Source organism: Strix uralensis, chromosome 15 (genome assembly GCF_047716275.1).
Source record: "Strix uralensis isolate ZFMK-TIS-50842 chromosome 15, bStrUra1, whole genome shotgun sequence".
Taxonomy (NCBI): Eukaryota; Metazoa; Chordata; class Aves; order Strigiformes; family Strigidae; genus Strix; species Strix uralensis.
The window spans coordinates 20,309,560-20,327,395 of NC_133986.1; the positions used below are offsets into that span (position 1 = coordinate 20,309,560).

The following is a 17,836-nucleotide window of genomic DNA, read 5'->3' on the forward strand; positions in this document are numbered from 1 at the left end:
TCCGTCCCCTCACCCAAAGGGCTCAGCACAATGTCTTTCCAGGCCATCCCACTCTGAGGGAAACAAGGAAACACAATCTACATCAGCAGCAACAGCTCTGTTACCAGCCTGGTTCATTATATTAATTATAACAACTTCTGCAAACTGTCTTTTCTACTCTTTAGAAAGCCATTCATAGAGGCCTTAAATTCAAATGCAATTATTCACTCCGAACTTTATTTTAGCTCAATAAATTGATGACAGCCATTCACATACCTGATGCAGGAATGGGAGCTCAGAGCACCTGATGTGATCCCAGTTGACGAGGTGGCCTCTCCGCAACCAGCAAACCGTGGACCTGCAAAATAGGAGCCTGTGTGTCAGAACCCATGTGTCTTTCAGAAAGGGAAGAAGACACCCACTCATTAACTGGACTAAAATCACTGGATTGAAACCTAATAGAGAAAAACCTGACAATGTATAAGAGTTTTCATTAGTGTGACTGTAAAGGGAATGTGCATGAAACCCCCAGCTTGGCTCACGAAGTCATCAGAATGAGAACACCCGCCGACAGCCGCGGGAGCAGAGCATGGGGGAGACATCACGTTCTCAAGCTGGTGGGATCATGCTCTTCACTCTCAATGGGACTTAAGCTCCTTTCTCCCACGGGCACTTATGAACATCCCACACAGCATGTTTCCACTCAGGCCCATGTTCAAGCACTTAATTAGAACAGGGTAGCATTATCAGATTCTTTGCATAATCTGAATCGTATTAAAGAGTGGATCAGATACAAGCACTTCATGGACTTGAGGCTAAAAAAAGATGCATACATAAATTCTACACATCCAAGATACGCAATGTATAAATCCATTATTTTGGGGGGAAAAAAGTTTGTTGAAGAACAGAAAATACAAGAAACTAATACTGCCAAGTCAATCTAAAGAAAAATCAAAGATCAGCTTCCCAGAATCAAAATGTTTTCATAAAACACTGAGCATTAGAATCTCTTTATTACCTAGTATTTTGGCTTTTTAGAAAGCTGTGCTTTTGATCTTTTTCTATATAATCACAAAGGCTAAATTTTATTTATATTTTTAAATAAAAGCTGAGATCTCCCCAAAATCTCATGCATACAGAAATTGGAGGGGTTTTAATAAACTAAAATAAAAAAAATCAATAGAACAGCAAAAGGTGTCATTAGTAGGACAAAAGAATGAGATGACTGCCCATAGCACTGGAGGACACAAGACAGCAGGAAAATTCAACCTCCATCCCAGGTCAGGTCATTGCCCGCTTGATGCTCTGCGTTAAAACTTAGCTTCACAGAATCACAGACTGGATGGGGTTGGAAGGGACCTCTGGAGCTCATCTGGTCCAACCACCCTGTTCAAGCAGGGCCAACCTAGAGCCAGCTGCCCAGGATTGTGTCCAGACAGCTTTTAAAGATCTCCAAGGATGGGACTCCACAACCTCTCTGGGCAACCTGTGCTGTTACTGTCACAGTAAAAAAGTGTTTCCTGATGTTCAGAGGGAACCTCCTGTGTTTCACTTTGTGCCCATTGCCTCTGGTCCTGTCACTGGGCACCACTAAAAACAGCCCAGCTCCAATCTTCTTTGCACCCTCCCTTCAGGTATTTATATACATTGGTAAGATCCCCCAGAGCCTTCTCTTCTCAAAGCTGAACAGTCCCTTTCCCAAAGCTCTCTCAGCCTTTCCTCATACGAGAGATGCTCCAGTCCCTTAACCATCTTCGTGGCCCTTCACTTCCATCATGGTAAGACTCACATACAAGTGCATACTGCTTCTAAACTACACAAGAAGTCTTCTCAAAGCCCACAGGGCACTTGGCAGGTGCAGATGTTAGATCCCATTCTAAGGCAAACCGCTTGGGAATCAACATTCTGCCAGCTTGCTACCAGCAGGATTTAGTAAAAAGGTGGCTTGCTGACACTTCCCGTCCTCCAGGGCCCAGAGAACTTGAGAACAAGTCATTTATCAAGTGCTGTTGCTCTGCTCAGCTTCACCCAAGCTGAGCTCTGCTCAGCCAATTATGGACTGGCTGAAAGGCTCTGAAGGGAAAGCTTTTAAGTGGAGAATGTTATAAGCAGAATAACAAGAGGTTCTATGCCAATGCAATGACTGCCACAGTTATTGTTTAAGGTAGGATTAGTGCACTTGGAGTGATAGAAACCATCAGGAATGGACAGTTAAGAGTTCAGACTAATCCTCAAAGGCAAGATGCTTAAAGACGTAATAGCCTGTCTGAAACCAGTGGGATCAGAGAGCGATTTAACTCTTTCAAAAACCTACAAGGCCTTTGACACTTATTTTCCCAGTAGGCTTTCCTCGCCTTCAGTTCAAAGTCATCCAAAAGGGTGAACTTCAAACACCTGTTTCAAGTGAAGAGGATGACACTCGGAGGATGTGTTTTATTCAACCAGACAGTCTCTACAAGAGCAAACAGATGTTCAGCACTCCCATCTTCTACTTCATGAGTTAAAAAAAAATAAATAAATATATTAAAAAACTGTATGTTCTAATTACTGAATAAATGAGATAGATTAATTAGATTAGACAGACAGAAGAAATAGGGCCATTCCTTCCCATTTAAGCACACACTCAGTTCAGGAGAAGTATTGAGAAGGAAAAAAAAAAAATCTATTGCATAAATTAAATAATTCAAGCACAGCATTAGAAGATCTTTCAAGTAAGAAGTAATCCTATAAGAGAAAGGAAACTATGAACCACTGATTGCACTGATACGTCTTTACCTACTTTTGAACACTTTTGCTGCTTAAAACAGCATTACTGCATCAGGTACAGAGCTTAGAGTGCCATTTGAGATAGAAAAATCTGCTTTCCACCATAACGTCTTCAATCCAAAGTGCGTTCATAATACAGGAAGAGATTATTCACAACTGGAAAAATGTGTCCAAACTATTTCCCAGCAGCTCTCAAGAGAGGATTTTATAGAAGTGAGGCATGAACAGGAGGACATCTTGGGAGAATGCTACATATTAAAAAGGACCTCTTTGGGACAAATGTGTCTTTATTTTAATTTCCAGTTTATTAGAACAAACAGAATTCCATGCTTGTTCCATTTTCAAATGGCAGAAGCAGCAAAACAAACAAAAATTTGAGTAAAATTAAACTTGGAGGAATTGTTTCTACAAGGTACCTATCCAAAGTTTCTGCCTTGTTTCCAATCCAAGAAAGTGCTTGTGTGTCTTATGTATCGCTTGATCTAGCTTGACTTATGTTCTTAGAGACAGAATTTGCTTAACTTATAGTCTTAGAGACCACCACAACTTTAACTCCTCTGCTGTAAATCCTTTTGCATTTTAGCACAGATATCTACATATAAAGATACAACTGACCAGGCACATAGCCCAGAAATAAATTCTGGACTTTTGCCTGAAGCAGAGGAGCAGCTCTACTGCCCACCTAATGAAACATATCTATAGGCAACATTACTAAAATGGCTTCTTCCCTTTTCACGGTTTTTAATCTTTTTGTTTTATGAACTTATTTTCTCATGTCTGCCAGAAAACCAGACTAATAAGAAATGTCAGCATCCATTTTGTTGAAAATTTTTAAAACCATACTGGCCCCATCAAAATATTAACCACAAAGTTATTCTTTAAACTTTTTCATTTAACTTTCAAAGGGCAAAAAACCCAGGATCTCTTTGTTGTCGTCATCTACATTTCTTTAAATCTGAATGCTCTGTTAGCACATTACTAGGGCTGTTGATTGTTCACTGAGGTTAACTCACATTATTGCAGATAACAAGCTCAAAGCCTATGCAACTTCAGGCTTACTTGACATCAATCACACTGTGACTTTTCAAACTCCTGCTACAGAAGTTCCCTTCAACAAAAATTAAGCCTCTGAGCTTATGATTATGTATTCAGCCTAACTAGTCCCAGTTAAAGCAAACGACACATATGATGTAAGGTCAAAAAACGTTTCTGTCCCCCTCCTTTGCTTGGTGTTTAAATTCTGCCTGTCCTGGAAGGAAGAAGTGCTGAAAATGTTTTGATAAATTAATTGAAAGGTTTTATTTAATACTACTGCACCCAATACTTCATTTAACACTATAAAATAACATCCTAGGAACATGCTTAGCTGATTTTTTTGTATGAGAGTCTCAACAGCACTCTTAAAAATGCGTACCCAGTGCTGACACTGAAACACATCCAATCATCTTAGAATCATAAATAATTTCTTTAAAAGCCTGGTACAAAGGCGGAATTCATTGCTCTTCAGCAACCACTCCAACTGATGAAGCAAGCTCAGTTTCCAGGGGGACGAAAAAAGTATTGCAAATGCAAACCAGAAATCTGAAGGGCAGTGGGAGTATGGCCAAGGTTAAACAGATCAGATTAAAAGAATAATATTTCCATCATACCCTAAAGGCAACAAACAGGGCACACTGTCTCCTGGGAGGGAAGACATTTCTAGCTTAAGGCCTCCCTGCCCTGGTACCCAAGGTCCAGCCTTGGCCAAAATTCAGGATTGAGAGCAGGTCTGAGCCAGCTGATGGGGACAGCCAGGCAGCTGAAGGGAGTGGGGAACACTGCAAACCTGGATTATTAAATATGTGAACACCAGCAACGTGAGCCACAGTCCTTGTTCTTGCAGCTGGAGAGAAGCTCTAGCTAGCAGCATTTGCAGGGAGCTCCCACCTGGGAGTGTGTTTTTAAGCAACAAGGATTAAGTACCCCCACCACCAGTCTTTCACACACACAGACACATCTAACACAACGGAAATAGTCAGTACCTCCTCGTCTCCCCTGATGTGCGAGACCCCTTACAAAGAGAAGGCTTGTCAGAAAACAATCTAAAAAAAAAAATTACTGGCACACTGAAGGCTCTATTTTTCACCAGGATTCAAAATGGGTACATTTTCCAGTCTTTTGTGACATGTTGCCTTTCAGCATTATTAATTGGATTGTTTTTATTTCAAGGAGGGAACAATTGACAAAATGTTTGTACCACCAATAAAGAATCATTAAATCTGTCATTTCTGTGGAAAAGTGACTATCAAAAAAGTAATTTTAGTATAAGAACTTGACTGCTCATTGACCACACACCCACCCTGTGTTCTTGGAAGAGCCCGCACGGTGCTGTCTGCTGCCTGAAGACAGCATCACCTACAGTGCCTACTACCAAGAGACAGCTTAAAGCCTGAGGTATCAAAAGTCAATTGAATGTGGAATTCCTCAAGGTATGGCATCCTGTAGCTGATTTTCACCTTCTCTATATATTTTCTTCTTACTGTCTGCAGAGATCCTCAGGGATCACATTTCTCTTCTCTGCATCTCCTGGAGCACCACAACAGAAAGGGACTGAATTTTCTTTCTTTCACTTGACAGAAATACATCTACTCCTGATGGGCTGCATGGTACCAGAATGCTGCAGTCTACTATTTGCTAAGAAAAGGCAGGAATGATGAGCTTCGCAGACTCCCAAATCCAACACAGCCATCTAAATATGTTTTCCCTTGCCCTGCATATTAGCTTGGCATAGAAATGATTTGTGTCACAAGTAAATAAGATTAGAGCTGAGGCTGGAAAACTCATTTTACACAAATAATAAATTCCAGCAGCTCAAACAGAGATGCAGTACCATGGAGAATAGGACCGTACTGATTGACAAGAAGTCACCCAGCTCCACCCTCATGTAACTCACGTAGCTGAGGTATTCCAGAGAATAACGCCACATTTGATCTTTTCATATTTCCTCATCAGATAAAATTTAATAATAGGTATGCCTAAACTGTCCAGAAGCCAGCGTGGTCCTCAGGAAAACAAAACCTTACAGATCAGGCTCCTGAAGGTCGCAGGACCAGATACAGAAATGAGACTGCAAGGAGGTGAGGATATTACTCGAGTCCGCAGAGACCCAGCAGACTTCAGAAAAATGACAGGGGCCTTTTGCAATACATTTAAGGTTCAACATGCGAAAACAGAAAGATTATAAAATGTCAAGACAATTCAATCTTTTGCTTTTGCTTACAAAGAGCAAGCCATTTATCTAAAGAACACTTGAGGTTTTTTGATCTTAGCTGATGCTTAGAAGACATTTAAAATAACAAGACAAGCCAGGTAAATCCTACACTCCAGCACATGGCTTCAGACCTCTGAGAGCAGGGACAGACGCACAGGTGAGAACAAGGAGGAAATTAGTGTAGGACCACGCTTGCCCTCCTCTCCAGCTTCCACTGACAACTGACCTATTGTGATTCATCCCCAACAGCAGCAGCAGCAGCAGCAAGGACAAAATTACCAGGAATTCACTGAGCATCAGTCCCACAACACCCAGCACCGCTGCTGGCAACAGGAGTTTTCAGGGAATTTCTCCGACACAAGGCACTGTGAAATGAAGGAGTTGTGATGCTTTCTGCTTGTGCCTGGGGGACACCCCTCTGGCTGGCCTCTGCTCAGCAAGACTGGTGATAAAGATTTCATCCTGCCCCAGCCACTCCAGCTATGCCTGCTTCAGTCTGGCTTTCTTTTCTCTGGGACTAGATACAAGCACTTAAAACACAGAAAATATCAAGCTATGGTTGAATGCCCATTTTTCACTGACATTACAGTACCACGCCAGAGATGGACACGTTCTTTCCTATGATGATACACAACACTCATGAACATTGAGATAAATTAAGAGGGCTTTGTCATTTTCCCAGCTTTCATGAAGTTTTTCCCGCTCCAGGCTGGAATTTCAGGTGTGAGAAAAGGGATGGGAAAAACAAAATCCCTGCCAAGTACCATCAAAGGCCTGGTGAAATATTCATCTCAGGAATAGCAAGACAGTAGTTTTGGGACTAGAAGACAGATTCAAGCTGAGATCTGTGAGGAGAACAAGCAGAGTCTTTAATGTGGTTATTCCAATCCCAGAGAGTGCCCTGGCCAGCCTGCCACCAGCAACATTAGGTGAAAAGGCTTCAGCTCTCTTTCTGTATGTGAAAATCTTAGGGTTTTTTATTTAACCTGGGTGCAGAAGAGGCTCTGCAACCTCTCCCCTCTCTCCTGAGGGTCTGGCTGCCCGTGCTCAAGCCCAGCCCTAGAACAATGTAACCATAAACTGAGACTAGACTGGTGTGGAACAGCTAAGCATGAGAAAGTTCTGTGAGATACCACCAGCAGGGCTCTCACCCCTTTGCTATGGAGCTGCACTTAAGCTCAAGCCCTTGGGCCTTGCCTGAGTTCACACAAGCTTGTGCCTGGCCCTCTACCTTGCTGATCCTGACTGCAACAGCCTAGTTTGATCTCGGGCCTGCCTCATCTCCTTCCATTGGATCACTGCACTCTTGGCCAGCCCTGGTTACTAGCACTGAACTTGCCTGCTCCTCTTGTTCAGGTGCAGTGGGACTTGCCAAGTTGGCAGTGAGGGCACTGCCCTGCCTGTCTTGCAGTTGCCCTCGGCTCCCCTCTCCTTGCGAAGCAGCCCATGCTCAAGCTTGGAGCCAAGCACCATGGAACCTGGCCCTGAACCTGCCCTGAATTAGAGCTGGCCTTGACCCCAGGCAGTTAAAACTCTTTAAGGGAGTAGGGGAGAGACCGCAAACTGCTGGGGCACTTTGGGCAATGACACAACCTTGTAAGTACATTCAAGTTTTTGAAGACTTAAAAGCTTTTTGAGACAAAAAAACCCATCCTCCCTCCCAGCCCTAACTATAACCTGCCATACAACCTTGCAGAAGTATAAAAAGCTTTCAGCACAAGTCTAATATGCAGCCACACATACTGCAAGGCGATCCCTTTTCATTCAAGTTGTTCTGTAGCAGTATTTCCCAACGCTTTCTTTGCCACAAAGTAAATCACTGAAAATTCTGCCCCAAACCCAAAACAGTTAAATTACCAACTTACCTTCCTCTATTATCTAAGTTGCATTAATTATGTTCAGCTTAATGGAAGCAATTATTTAATTAGTACGAACTGCTGTTCACCTACATACTCCTGTAGAAACATTTTGGGTTACACACAGGCCAATTACCTGCTGAACTGCACAGCACCTCATCACAAACCTATTAAAAGTTCAGCAGAAAACTCCCTAGACAGTACAAGGCTTTCGTTTTCAGAAAGCTGTGACGCCAGTGGAGTGAAACTGAGAGGGCTGACACGTACAGCTTTGAAACAGCTGCCCTTACATTAAATGAGTTTAACTGTTTTAGAAATCAATAAAATATTTCCCACTTTCCCCACCATCATTAAAACTGTGACTACTACTAATATGGGCATAGTGCTGGACAGGATGAGATTCCCACTTTACTGAGAGCTGACTACCCTCACACACGCACACAGACTCAGAGACAGCGCTTTCTCTGACAAGTACACAACTACATGGCATACACAAAAGACAGGAGGAAGAAGGCTAGCCTAAGTGCCTCTCTTAAGCTAAGCTTTGAACCTAAGCACTTCAGACACTCGCCTAAAGCTCCATAGCATCAGTGTGGACCTAAGTGATTCATTCGAGCTTGTACTGCAGTGTGACTCTGGTCCTCGACTCCTAGATTTCTGCCTTTCTCACTAAATCATCTGGCCGACAGCAAGCAACCCCTCCTAGAGAAGCAGCTCCCTGCTCCCACAGCAGGGCATTCTCTTACCTGTACGCACACACCCCCACTGAGCTTCTCCTGACCAGCCGAGGACCATCGGATGGCACGGGTCACTCACTAGGCACCACTGAGGAGGAATTGGACCATTTCCCTAATAAACACGGAGAGCTCTGCTTGAGGTGCCATTGCCTGTGACTAGATGGGGGGCTGAGGTTGGTGCACTGCCAGCCTGGGAGGAAGCCCAAGTCCCAGGCCTGGAGGTCTGGAGAGCCTCCGGAGCACAGATACGAGAGCCAGGGACACAGAAACTGTCGCACTGTTTCCCATGAAGAGGGGCAGGGAGGAGTACAGAGGTACCTCAAGGCCCGTACACCACTGAAGGCTACAGCAAGGCTGGCAGAGTTCACCGCCTCAGGGCAGCCAGAAACAGAGAGTGCCTGGGGAATGGGAGGTCTCCAGTGGGCATGGAAGACCCAGAAGCATTGGGAATCCGTATGTAACCGATCCAGCAGGTCACTGAAACGGGAATGTTAGTTAATGTTGGCCCTGGGAGTCACTTACTGAGCAATCCTGAGAGTCATGACGTCTTATCTATACAGACACTGAGGACAGTTCACTGAAATTAATGAATTTTGTTAGGGAATTACTTTCATTAATGCCTTTAGAAAGAGATTTCTCCTACCCTGTGTAGGTAACTGTGCCTGGGAGGTTTGTGTAGGCAGACAGAGTTTAAAAACACCCTCTTGAAAAATAGCTACCTCGTATGAGAGAAAGAGAGGACAACAAAAAGCTGAGACCTTATCTGGCTGAATTCAGATTGACAGGAAACAGAACGACTGCTCTTAAGGATCATGTAGAACTGGTCAAAAATATATATACTTCAAACGAGCTACTGGCCATGCAGAGATCCCCATGGAAAGGCCAAGATGTTTATCAAACTACTCTGCTGACCTGCAGAGAATTTATAACCAGATCACAAGACACAACCTTTGCCTATTTACAAGCAGAACAAATCCACACGTGTTGCTGGTGCTCCCACCACCCTCCTACAAGGATGGATCACAGCATACAACGTACAGAGCTGCAACAGGCCTCCTGGGTGACAAGAAATCAATGACAAACGAACCCAGGCCACAGTTTTTAGAGGGCTGAATGTCAGCTGTGGACAAAGGGGGAAGGGACTGCCCAAGTTTAAAAAACAATTCATACTACTTGCTTTGCAAAGCTGCTACTCACACCTCACCGGTAATTTCTCATTAGCACTTTCTGGGAGGACGTGGTCATTTTGCATTGCACATGTGCTGAGCACAAAGCTAAAAAGGTCTCAGCCCCCAGGGGTCCAGGCCCTGGTGAGATGGCATTAGTGGAGTCCCCAGACTGAGGAAGCATTAGAGAGGGGGAGAGAATGAGGATCCTGATGAGGAGCATCAGAAGCACCAGTGACTGGCCCTCCAGACTTAAGCCAACTGAAGCACAGTAGGAACACCAAAAGGCTGCCTCTCCTTTCTTCCCTCCCCTTCTCCTTAAAGTGATTTCTAGGAACTAGCTGGTCTCCAAGTGTCTGTTTTAAACAGCAACTTCTTTACATTCCTACTAAAAATACAGAAATATACAAAGCATAAGTGTCATTCTGGGCAGAGGGAGCTGAAAAATTAAAACCCTTTTCTTCATCATTGTGAACCCAAAATATTGTCACACCAAGTGTGGTTCTAAAGATGCAGACAAGATAAGTTGAATAACATACACTACTGCAGCGTAACACTTTAACAAACTACAGATATATCTGACCTCCCGTTAATTGACTAACAAATCATTGAAGATCTCGGAAATGAAGGCCAGAATGAGGAAATTTCTTCTCTCATTTCCTATCACCTTCACCAGTGCATCTTCTGACAGTCCCAGGGTTGCATTTTACAGGATACTAAAAAAGGAAAGGCAGCCACTTTGAAATTTATGAGGAGCCAAGGGAACCTACTGAGTGCCACCTTCCTCGTTCCATTCCTCATGCCACTGGCATAAATTGGGTTCACAGTCTGCTCCCTCACTTAACAGCCCTATGTATCTTGCATTCATATATCTCGCCCTGTCTGCTAGTTTTTAATACCATTTACCAACATTCATTTCTCCTCAGCTGCCTTTCTCCCTCCAGGGCGCTCTCTACAGCCCTAAGGGAACTCGGGAAAACACATATTCTACCGTTTATGTTCCCAGGTCCTTAGGATAAGGCACTGCACTCATCCTTCCTCAGGCTGAAGACGACTAAGTGGGACACTCTCCATTAGGGGCTAAAAAGGCTGCTATTTGAACTTGGATGTCTACAATAATCGAAGTGACTTGGTGGTACCACCAAAGGCTCGGGAGCACAAAATGAAGGTTAGTCAAAGCCAAGTTTTTACCTATACAGGAGTGCTGCACACAGGAATCAGGCCAGAAGGGTTGGTTTTTAAGAGATAATGACAGTATAAAGATGCAAAAGTGGTTTTTTCGTGACAGGTATTTGTTTCTCGTTTCCTGGGTTTTCTGTATATGTTCTACAGCATTTAAATCTAGCTGTTGGAGCCTCAAAAGCACAAAGGTATCTAATACAATATTCCAACTAAATTCCTGTAAGAAATGCCTCAAAGCCATCTGACTGAATGAAGAAGCAGAAACATTTACCATCAGGTGGCCTTCTCAGCTACAGAAATTTGCACCACAAGCATAAGCACTCCAGTGCTATTTGCAAAAGGTAAGTCTGCCAAGGCTGAAAATAATATTCAGGAGCAATAAAGCCTACTGACTGTGGCTTGTAGTGAAGGCAAACTTTTTTGAGAACAACTTCAAGGCATGGTTGAGGTACTGACTGCTGTATGGAACCAGTCAACACGCAGTGTTTGTTAATAGTCAAGAGGCTCTGAGCAGACCCATCTTTCACAGAGGTTTCAACCTTGCTGTCCCTTCAAAGCAGGGAAAAAAACTATAGCAAAACTGAATTGAAAAGGTGCCAAACCAAAAGAAAACTGAAGCTCGAGAGAGATGACCACGCAACTTCCTAACATTACCAGAACTTGGGACTCTGCTAGGTGTCTTATACATAAGGTAATACAAAAATGTGGGCAAACGAAGCAGCATATAAATCTAAGTAGAGCAGTACACAAGACTTGTTCTGAGACACTTTCTAACCCAGAGGCTAGCCTAGACTGGGGGTTACGCAACTTGTTTCTATTAAGAAGAGAAAATAAGGACAGATATGGCATTTCCTGGATAATATTTATTCACAAAATAGTACTTAGAAAATCTACTTCCTCAAATAAAGAAGGAACAAAACAGCAAGTGACAGTTGTTTGGATTCTATCTCAGTTTCAATGCTCTTGTCAACCTGTCCTGTACACAAAACCTTTTTCTGGACCCTTGCTACAAGTAATTCCCTGACTACCCTTAGGCCTTCTTGCCAGTACCAGCTTCAGAAATGCTTCTCATACTTTTTTCCCCGCTCTGACACTCTTTCAAATACTCATTCCAGCAACAGATCTCAGACTCCAACTGGCCTTGCATAAGGAGCAAGGTGTCGCATAAGGCCAGTTCTGCAGAGCGTTCAGCACACCACCACGATTCCATACAAAATGCACTTAAAACTACTGCAGTAAAGCACATTGTTTTATATAGAAAGGAGGAAAACTGCCAAGTTCCTAAGTAGGTCTCTAATAATAGCACGATGTAAAACTAAACCTCAGGAAAGATGCAGATTATGATCCTGGCCTTTAATGTTACAAACAGTGCTAAAATAGCGTGTATCTTCAAAGTATGAAGTCACTCGAGTATTTAACAGCACTTGAAGAGCAGTAAGCCCTTATTTTGTTAGAAAAGAACAACATCTTTAATTGAGCTTTTAAAAAGTGACCAGGACTTTACAAGGGTAGATTCCTAGCATTACTTGAAATGAAGACCTTTTAAATAATTTCATGTTCTACATCATTAAGCTGAAGCATTCAAAAACCAAGGTGGAGAACAAAGCACAGAGATAAAGTGATCTGCTCAAGGTCAGCTGAAAAGTTTTCTGGGAGGCAAGACCAGAAACTAAGCTTTGACAAACTCTATAACCCGACCAGGAGAAAAGACAATCTTTTCTCCAACACTGTATCTTGGGGTGCTTAAGATCATATGCAGGTACAAATACGTATTAATGTAAAAGCTACATTTGTCCCTGAAAAAATGCAAGTGGGCATCTCCTGATTTACCCAAGCAAACTACATACCATAGTAAAAACCGGGTGTGCATAAATCAGAACGGAGTCAGTTTAGTGCTAAGGCTGTGCTCTGTCCCTAAAACAGCATGCTATCTTGGGTGGAATAAATGTCCCCATTATATTTATAATGAAGCTAATCAATTTGGGGATTGTAAAATAACCCTGTTCAGAATTTTGATGAATCACATGACATGTCTTCCAAGGACTCTATTGTTAAAGATGCCTTTTTTTACTGGAATTTCAATAATTAATCAGATTTTGGGGTAGTTTTATTTCTGTGTGGCTTATCCTTTGATGATCTAATTTACATTTATAATGATCTATTCCCTTGCGGATTAATTGCTCATGTTATTTTCTCTATTAATCAGACACCAACATTTGCATTACAGATGATTTTGTGTTATTTTCATACTACTAAATCTGGCAGCATGGTACTAATGATAAATACTTTCCTCAGTTCTAGGGGTGAATTAGTGTCTCGGTCCTTTTAAACAAAGGCATTATTAGGATCTTAACATTCTTTTGAAGTAGTCTGGTGGTTCTGTGGTACTATCCACATATATTTATTATGTCTAAGAATTTACTTTTTTTCTGAAAACTTTAAATGCACAAGTATTTAGTACACCCGTTGCTGCCAAACAAGCCCTGAGCAAAGGGCAGAGAGTTACAAATCAGAGGCTATCACAGACTTCTTTCCTAGATCCCCATGTACCTTTACAAGAGTTTCACACCTTCCAGCTACTCACCGGATGCTATCACCCACAGTGCTGCCTGAAAAGCTGTTTTTGTCCAAATTGCTTACTTACATTTAGGAAAAATAAATTATCAGTGCTAGTATAAACAATACAAATTGCTGATCTGACCCAGGCAACCTGACTGTGCCTGGAGCAGACACGGGAGTACTCACACACAGACTGGGGAGCGGTGACCTTTGGCAGGTGGCTGTGGACAGTCACCTCCCTCCCGGCACAGCTCGGTGCAAAGGAACACCCCTGAGCCCTGGAGGAATCGCAGTCCGCACCCCTGCTCTGCTCCCAGCTGGGTGGCATTACATCCAGCCCTGATGGGTTGCTCAGGATCCTTTCCCCAGATGTGACTCAGACATGCAGCCCAACCGGGAGAGGAGGAAGAGCCAGCTTACTCCACTCCCCACACTTTGCTGCTGCATCCTCACCTGCTAATAGGGAATAGGAAGCAATAGCGGCTCCAGTGATGCTCTCCCTGGGCTGCTACTCTTGACATGGAGGTTTGGGCATGGCACTAGTATATTTGTTCTTTGCACAGGAGCAATGGAGCTCTTCACAAGTCCCTAACACCCTCACACAGAAGCACAGTCAAAGTCACACGACATCAGATTACTAAGAGACATGCTGCTTCTGCCTAGAAGCCCCCCTGGCCCCTCTGGGTCAGCAGCTTCAGCAACAGACTCAGTATCCTCTGAGTAAAGACTTGCTAAGCCCTGCTGGTTTCCAGTTTTACAGTGGCAGAGAACAAACTAGACATGTAAAATACTTATGCTAGTGTCAGAAGAATAAACAAATGGTGCATCACAAGCAAACATGTTGGAAACCATACTTTATATAGCATGAGGAAAACTTCCCAGAGGATCTGTCACATACGTCTGAAATCCCCCAGCTGTGGGCTCTTTCTTCTTCTCAGTGTCCTTTAACCAGTACTACAACTGCTGCCTTGAAATTTGTCAAGGAGGAAGCAGTTCTGTGCTTGCCACAGAGGTTTCCAAGCCAGCTCTTTCATTCTGGGATGGTTAGCACTTCCTCCATGTGACTCCAGTCAGACAGGGAGGGATAAATACCTCCTCTTTCCACTCCCACTCGGGAACCTTTTCCCTACGCCATCAAAGGAAAAAATCCACACTATCTCATGGCAGTCCACACTGCACTGTCTGCACGGGCAGGACTGTCAGTTGTGGAGTTCAAGAACAAGTGGCTCTTGAGGAGGTACCTGGAACCTGCACAGCAACACTGGCAGGCTGTATCAAAACAAAAGACAAATTGAAGGAGATCGATTACATCTCAAAGTGATGAAGCCCTTTCTAACACCTCTTTGGTTCCTCACTCAGCTCCCGCCTTCGGGCCAAACTACAGTCTATTCAATTCCCAAACAGCATTATTTTCGTCTGCAGACATAAGGAAGGCTGCTTATGGTGAAAAGTACTTTTTAGGTAGGTAAATTTCTGAAGGTGGTCCTCAGTGAGAACACCTCCAAATCAACCAGCTCGGCATAAGGCATCTGCTGCAAGACATGAAGTATTAAAGTACTGACTGACAGAGGCTCAACTTGGCACTAACTGGGAAAGTTACTTCAATAACCCATTCATGGAATACCCTCATTTTCCAGTCCATGAATATGGTCCCTCCCTTGACTTCATGGTCTGGCTAGTAAAGCTCAGAAACTCTGTTCATTTTGGACACAAATAATTCTTTCACATCCGCTGGCAGATGTTGTGCAGAAGGCTGATCATTTGACAACATAAAGCTTTTCATACATATCTCATTCCTTACAGCATATTGTTGGATTCTGTCATTCCCATGTTGTATGAGTTCTTCCCCATCTCCTCATACCCTTTAAGTTACACTGTTGGTCTTGCATCATATTCCTGGGGTCATTAAGTACCTGAGCTGTAAACATCCTTATTCTCTGCCACAAGAGATCAGGGAGAAAATTGTGCAAGGCAGGTCAGAGTAGCCACCTCTAACAAGAAATGAAAGCTTGGACTTGTGCGCAGCTCCGAAACTTGTGCTATTGAGCTGCCATAATGACATACTACATCCCATTAATCTGCAATTACACACTGACAGCGACTGTCAATCTAATACCATATCCATTCAGCTGAACTAAATGTACCATTTCTGTCCCCAACACTGTTCCTATGACTAAAACTCTACAAAATAAAGTTAAATATGGGTTTAATGGAGCAGGGAAGAGTCCAAATTCTGAATTAAGAAGGAGAGAGATTAGAGCGTTTATAGCCTTACCACATCTGTGACTGTAAAGCCTGAGAAAACACAATGAATCTGCAGGAATACGTGCAAGCACAGAAATCATCTGCTACCGTTCACAGTAAACTTGTAGTTTGTTCTCACAAACTCCCCTGGCACCACCAACTTTTTGTTATCTGTAGGTGCTCGCTACATCTGAGAGAGGCAGTCCCCGCAGTGCTAGCCTGTCTGAAGTCCCCCTTGGTACCGCCTGCACCTGCCCCCAAAGCACACCACATTCCCTGATGGGTCATCTTACTCAGCTTGGCAGAACCAGAGAGGTCAACACTCCATCAGGCATCCACAGCTGAGAGACAACAATGTTTTAACATCACTGGAGGCTTAAGATGAGACATGAGCTAGGGAACAGCACAGTCCATTGGATGGAAAACAGGCTGAGACTCCCAGACTGCAGAAAGACATTCCCTCTACACACTGTAGTGCCGCTGAAGTTACTGTCCAGCGTTGCTGCCTTCTCTCTGCTGGTGGAAGCATTCGTGCAAGCGCTGCTGGGTCTGCTTTGGGTAAAATCCATCAGGACAGATCAGATCAAAAGCTGCAAATTGTTTACAATAAACTGATAGATTCAGCTTCCCGCAGACTTCCCTGCTGTCCGATCCCTGTGGGATCATCACCGGCCCCGAGAAGCAGCGACGGGTAGTGATATCCTCACTGACACAGCTGGAGCGGGAAGGGGACATCTGGTAAGAGCTGGAGGCCTCATTCCAGGAAAACATGCCTGCTTGGGGGAAAAGAAGAGGGTACCCCAGTGCTGTTCTGAGCAGAAATTGTATCAACACCAAGAGCACAGAAATGCCGTCTGAAATGACACCATGACCCTGCGAGCTCTCCCGGGCTGAGGGGCTGCCCCAGGGCTGAACTCAGCACAGCATCCAGACTAGTTCTCTACGGACCCTGCAGCCAGTGGAGACAGACATCGTCTGAGCATGACTTACCCACCCTAAAATAGGCACCCAAAATAGCTGGACTGAAGCACTTTCTGCCCTAGATGCTTTAAGTTTAGCTGGCTAGAGACAGACGAGATGAATTCCATTTTGATGAACTGAGCCCTCCTATGATGGGATTCAGCACTCAGGTTGCAGCAAAATATCTACATCCACTGAGTGACTTTAGGTTTCCTTCCCAAAACTATTTTAATATATATTACAACATCTAATTTCGGTGCAACTCAACAACTTGCATTGAAAGTATTAATTTTAAAATTCCAAACAAATTAAAGGACCACAAACACACAAATGACCACAGTGTTCTTTAGAACGTGTCACTTCTGCAGCATTACAAAGCACAGCAGCCACTCCAGAAGAGTGTAGAAATACCTAAACCATTTTAAATGCTGTTTCTGAAAACTGTCTCCTGCCCTTCCTGCTGTCATACAGCTGGTAACTCCGGGCTCCTGCCCCAGGTGAGAATTCAGTAGGAATGGTTTCCTGGGATAGGACTGTGACTTTGCCAACAGCACAAACATGGCTACAGGCAAAATTAACCCCAGTAAATGAGTTTGCTGAGTACACCTGGTTATCTGAACAACTATGTTCCTTCTCTCTTTTATTCAGCTCCAAATCTTAGGATTTGGGGGTTTTTTTAATCCTCAGTAAGCACAGAAAGAACATAAATGCAAGGTGTTCAGGGCTTACAAAAGCACCTGCAATACTTGGCAAGTGAATTTTCACACGCTTGAGATGCTTACAGCTGCCTGCTCACTTCAAGTGCTGTGGTCAGAGTTCAGCACCCACCAAACCCCTCACAGCTAAGGAACCAGCAGGCAGACGATGCTGCCAGACATGGGCACAGCCAAGCCTGTGGCATCCAAGCATCTACTCAAGAGTCTGAGTCAGGGAGGTGCTGTTTAGAGGGGACCACAGGTCTGGGAAGAGCTGGACACCTTGAATGAGGGAACACTGCCTGCAGCATCAGACCCCGCATGGAGGGGCTGGTTAAAGAATGACAAGTGGTGCTGCCAAGTGCACAAGGACCTGACGTCTAGTCCCAAGTCTTCTCGCTTGGTAAGCTCCCTTGTCCATCTGCATGGTGTGGAGGGACCC

The 17,836-nt window shown here is 43.8% G+C and overlaps 1 protein-coding gene across 4 annotated transcripts in view; it reads right to left on the minus strand.

Moving 5' to 3' along the window:
- Positions 1-17,836, minus strand: part of TSPAN4 (tetraspanin 4) — a 501,360-nt gene that overhangs the window by 342,140 nt on the left and 141,384 nt on the right. For all 4 annotated transcript variants that reach the window (XR_012631035.1, XR_012631034.1, XM_074885334.1 and 1 more), the window contains one exon: positions 256-337. The gene's annotated coding sequence lies outside the window, so the exon portion shown is untranslated. The remainder of the gene's footprint in view (positions 1-255; positions 338-17,836) is intronic.